At 53.1% G+C, this 5,693-nt stretch overlaps 1 pseudogene; it reads right to left on the bottom strand.

Moving 5' to 3' along the window:
- Nucleotides 1-4,241: 4,241 nt before the first annotated feature.
- Nucleotides 4,242-5,028, bottom strand: LOC142091793 (feather keratin Cos2-3-like; annotated as a pseudogene).
- Between the last annotated feature and the right edge of the window lie 665 nt (nucleotides 5,029-5,693).

The following is a 5,693-nucleotide window of genomic DNA, read 5'->3' as shown; positions in this document are numbered from 1 at the left end:
AGCTGCTGGCAACATCCTTGGGCAAGAACCTCCAAGACCTCAGAACATGGTGCTGGACAGGAGATAGAGTTTCAGGGCATTGTATTTAGAGCTTTGGGACTTTGTTTCCTTCTTCTACTCTCTTCTCTCTCTTCCTTACCTTTCCTGTTGCCACTTCCCAACGCCAGCCTTGTGGGGACCTGTTGGTCTCCCTTCCTCTGCAGGGCAGGCAGATGGACACCCTGCAGGAGTTCCACCACATCTTAGTGGCTGCCCCTCGTGCTCCCTGTGAGCCACCTCCTTTTCTTCTTTAGACTCATTAAAGTTGTGCTGCATTCAAGCCTGGGCCTCCGAGTCCTCCTTCCTTCTGTGGCAACTCTTCCAGTCTGCTGAGGGAAAAAGGGGGAGGAAGGGGAGGGTGGGACTCCCTGCAGTGGATTTTGGTTTGTGCCCTTGCCCTTGGAGCTGAGGAAGACACCCCTGGATGCTCCACAGCTAATGGCCATCAGTGAGAGGATGGCTCCAAAGGATGGCAGGAGTGGGGATGGGGACACAATAATGCCTGGGGACAGCCCGCAGTTTCATCTCTGCCTTCCGCTCCCCTCCGTTACCCGATCTAGTGTCCATGGCCAGCACACATGGGACAGGCAGACAGATGGGTACCTCACACAGTCTGCTTCGAGGAAGCGGAGGGTGGGACTCCCTGCAGTGGATTTTGTCACTTGGGAACATGGTAAATTAATTTCATGTTTTTGTGAATAAAGTGATCGTAATTGCTTCCGAGGAATAGCTTAGCTTCCTTGGGCAAAGGTAATGGCTGCTCTCACCCAGCGTTCTCCCCTCTTCCCAATCAACTTGATGAAATCTCCGCTCACAGTCTATATTATAGGTGCAACGGGAGTCAGCCATTTCATGCAATGGTCCGTTCCAGCAAACCAGAAATGTCGGTCAGAAATCTGCCAGGTCCTCTGTGCTCTTGTCTACTACCAGGCATGGTCAGACCTTCTTCTGGGGTAAATGGGTTCTGTCAGTCGGCAACAGGGGCTGGTTTGTCCCTCTGACAGCAGGAGAAATAGGAGATTCAACTCACCACAGCTTTGTCTGGGCAGCTGATTCCTTTTGGTCATGTACTGGGCCACAGCAAAGGAAAACAAGACTCCTGTAACTGATCTCATTCTCCTGGGCTTCCCAGACTTCCCCAGGTGGGCACATGGTCCCATATGCCATTATGTTCCCCATGTATACTCTTACCCTGGTGGGGAATGGCTCCTCATTGTCACTGCGTGGAGCAATCGGCACCTGCAGACCTTGCTGCATTTCTTCTTCCTCATCAGGTTTCCTTTGGGGAGATCTGGTACACCACCACCGTTGTGTCAAAAATGATGACGACTTTCCTTGTCATCAGGAAAACCATTTGTGTTGCCTGCTGGCTGGCACAGTCAGTTTTGCCCTTCTTCCTGGCTATCACCGAGGTCGTGATCCTCTCAGTGATGTCCTTTAATCGTGATGTCACCATATGCAAACTGCTCCATTACACCACTCTGACGAAAAAGAAAATTTGCTTCCTGCAAGCTCTGATAGCGTGGGCATTGGGTTTGTGGTCATCTTCACCCAGGTGGCTCTATTGCTGACTGGCTGTTCTGCATCAAGAAAGCCACCGCTAGGATCCACGTCCCCCGACTTGGCCTCTGCCGATCCTCACCCAGCACCTCTTGCCATGTACAACTTGTACGCGTCAAAGATGACCAAAGGGCTGGAGAACCTGTCCTATGAAGAAAGACTGAAGGAGTTAGGTGTTTTCTCCCTGGAGAACACAAGGCTTGAGGGGGACCTCATCACAGTATTCCAGTACTTAAAGGATGTCTACAAAGAGGATGGAGGCTCTCTCATCCCAAGGAGCCACATGGAGAAGAGAAGGGCAATGAGTACAAGTTGCACCGGGAGAGGTTTCATCTCAACAGAAGAAATACATTTTTTACAGGAAGAACAATCATTCACTGGAACAACTTCCCCAGGGACGTGGTAGAGTCCCCATTGCTGGAGGTTTTCAAGGTGCGATTGGACAAGGTGGTGGATAATGTCATCTAGTCTCCCTTTCCCATGAAAGGTTGGACCAGATGGTCTTTCAAGTTCCCTTCCAACCTGGAATATTCTATAGTTCTATGATCCTCTCAGTGATGTCCTGCAATCGTGGTGTCACCGTATGCAAACTGCTCCACTGCACCACTGTCATGTGAATGAAAATCTGCATTCCAAAAGAGTTGATTGCAATTGAGACTAGCATTATTTGCCGAGACAATGACATGCTGCATGGCTAATATCCTCTTCATTTCTTACACTTGTTCACCTAAAGAGACCTAGACTGCAGGCAGGGAAGAGCAAAGCGGGACATGAACATGTGAACTTCTTCTCTAGAAGGCTTTTGTTACAACCAAGAGAAATGAGAACCCCCAAAGGGTGAGTCAGCAGGTCCATATTAGACTTCTCTCTAAGGTGGCAGATACAGGTACCCAGAGGAGTGCATTGATCATCTGGGTGTTCTAGGTGATAGCTCTGTTGTGTGTTGAAGGGCTCCATCCTGGGGTCCATTGCCTGGGCCCAGGGCAGAGCGTGGCCTTGGACCCATGCTGGGGCTGTGCCTTCCTGGGCTTAGAAGCGGTACTCGTTCCCCCAGCGTAACTGCCCAGACTGGTCCTGTTCCCTGCAGAGCGCAGCATGGGAAGAGGTGTCCTACTGTGAGGGCACAGCCCTGCCCTTCGGTGTGCCCGTGTGGTTCCCAGTGATGTGCAGGGTCTGTTGGAGGACAGATCTCCAACGGCCAGGGACTGCAGTGCTAGGAAGAACCTGGCCTGCAAGTGAGGAGCAGTGGTGGTGTGAGCAGAGCTCAGGTTGGCCCTGCCTCAGAGCACTTGGGGAGCCAGGGAAGATGACTACGGGCAGGGTCATCCTCAGAATTTGTGCTATCCTTGGGTTGGTGCCTGTTCTGTACCACCGAAGGAACCCAGCACCCAGTGAGATGGAGAACAATGGTGTCTTTGCCCCAAACGATGGGCAGGAAGAGCATGAAGGGAACCTCACGTGGTTCACAGGGCGCTGCGTGCCTGAGCCATTATACTGAGCCCAGCAGTGTCTCCAGGAGATCCTTTTCTGCACCCAGAAGACCACCCAAGGGAGGCCAGGATTTAGAGCATTGCCCAGGGCTGAAGGCCAAGGTCTAAAAAGAAATTTTCAGGTAGACTTATGAAAAGCATACCTAAATGTTGACATTAATAGTGAAGCCACAAGTCATTTGGATAAGGAAGATGGACACCTGAAACAAGCCATGAGAAAGCGTGGTCATTGGACCGCATAGAGCCCAAGTCGCTGTGGGGATGCTCTGTGCACTGTTGCCATCTGCCCAGTCACCATCCGCCTGTAAATGGGGTGGTGACCAGAAAGTGGGTCTTTGGTCACTGGATGCTATCCTGGAGCTGCAGTGGCCCATGGGGGTGTTGGGTTGACAGGGAGTGGAGACTCCATTGTGTAGCCTGAGTGTGGCTGATAGCAGTCCTAACTTGTGAATTACCTCAGCCCTGCATATCTGGAGAGCTCCTGGGCCCTGCCAGGTACTGAAGGACTGTATGAGGTACCTATCTCATCTGCCTGTGCCCATCTGTGCTGGCCATGGATACTAGATCGGGTAATGGAGGGGAGCAGAGATGAGGCTGTGGGCTGTCCCCAGGCATTATTGTGTCCCCATCCCCACTCCTGCCATCCTTTGGAGCCATCCTCTCACTGATGGCCATTAGCTGTGGAGCATCCAGGGGTGTCTTCCTCAGCTCCAAGGGCAAGGGCACAAACCAAAATCCACTGCAGGGAGTCCCACCCTCCCCTTCCTCCCCCTTTTTCCCTCAGCAGACTGGAAGAGTTGCCACAGAAGGAAGGAGGACTCGGAGGCCCAGGCTTGAATGCAGCACAACTTTAATGAGTCTAAAGAAGAAAAGGAGGTGGCTCACAGGGAGCACGAGGGGCAGCCACTAAGATGTGGTGGAACTCCTGCAGGGTGTCCATCTGCCTGCCCTGCAGAGGAAGGGAGACCAACAGGTCCCCACAAGGCTGGCGTTGGGAAGTGGCAACAGGAAAGGTAAGGAAGAGAGAGAAGAGAGTAGAAGAAGGAAACAAAGTCCCAAAGCTCTAAATACAATGCCCTGAAACTCTATCTCCTGTCCAGCACCATGTTCTGAGGTCCTGGAGGTTCTTGCCCAAGGATGTTGCCAGCAGCTCTAGCAGGGCCGACATCTGTTGCCACAGTAGCGCCTGTAAATGCAGGAGAGGTCACAGCAAGGAGTGTTGATGGGCACTCCATCACAGCTGAGGATGCTGCCAACAGCAGCAGAGGTGGAGGATCCCACAACAGTGTTCTGTGGGTAGGAACTGAGGATGGGGCCGGGCAGGGTCACCACCACGGGAGAGGGCTCAATGACAACGATGGAGCTCTGGCACTGCCTGAAACAGGGCTCATTGCAACTGTTGGCCAGCGGGGTGGGGCCACAGGGCTGGCAGGGCTGGCAGGGTTGGCAGGGCTGGCAGGGTTCGCAGGGCTGGCACTTCTCATAGCAGGACATGTCTCTGGGTCAGAGGAGCACCTGGGAGAGAGGGCAGGGAGAAGCAGAAAATGAGGACACATGGGGAGCAGCACTGCATCCAACCACAGTGGAGTCAAGGTACCTCCTGGCCCAGCATACGCTGCCTAGCTCAAAGCCCCGGAGACACCTCAACTAAGTCCCAGCCTCTCTCTGCGGAAAACCTGCTCTCCCCTTCCCTCTCCCATGAGAAGCAGCTCCCAGCCCTGGGCTAGGACAGCCCCTGTCAGCTGAGACACACATGGAGGAAAGACCTGGTCTTGAAGGAGGAGGAGAAGAGGCTTCACACTCACCTGATTCCCAAGGAGAAGGAGGCGAGAGAAGTGGATGAGAGAGCAGAGAGCAGGGCTGCCTTTTATAGTAGTCCTGCACTGCCTCAGGCCCAGAAGCACCCTTTGTGGAAGTAATAATTTTCTGACCAGCTCATGCCATATACTTTCCCATATGAAGGCTTCCGTAAGTGCCGGGATGAGAGGCCCGAGGATTTCCGGGGCAGAAACACATCAGCGCAGGCAGAAGACTCAGCTCAAGTGCTGATGGCATCCCATGCAGGCAGGTGATGTGCACCTGGGTCATTCCTGTGGGTTTGCTTGTGACCAACTTGTCAGGAAATGGGCACTGTTCTCATGCTTCTCGTCCAGATGCCCAAGGACTGTCATGTGAGAGGAGATGCCATATCCACTTCTCTTGTTCCCCCCATCTCTCCCTGATTGTTGCTCACTCTTGCACGCAGGTGGGCTTCTGCTGGGAGAGTTTGACATTGCTGCAGCACTAACACTAGTGGTTTCAGGACAATTTTGCTGAGCTCATTTGCCTCATCCCTCTCTGTGCAGCCTCTGCGGCTCCTCAGGCAACACCATGAGCATGTCTGAGGCCCGGTCCTTCCCTGCGGTACTTGAGTCCTGTTCTGCCACTGTGGTCCCCAGCATCTCCTCAGCAGTGTCCACAGTTGCTGATATTTTCCTGGTTTTAGGTGAGCATAGAGAGTTTTGCATGGTTCCATGCAGGCATGCATGAGCACACGTGTGTCAGTCTGTACTTGGGTGAGCCTCATCATGAGGGCATGGGCAGGTCATAGCAGGGGACTCTGTC

Source organism: Calonectris borealis, chromosome 22 (assembly GCF_964195595.1).
Source record: "Calonectris borealis chromosome 22, bCalBor7.hap1.2, whole genome shotgun sequence".
Lineage (NCBI taxonomy): Eukaryota > Metazoa > Chordata > Aves > Procellariiformes > Procellariidae > Calonectris > Calonectris borealis.
Note: the sequence above shows the minus strand (reverse complement) of the source record. Positions and strands in the feature narration are given on the sequence as shown.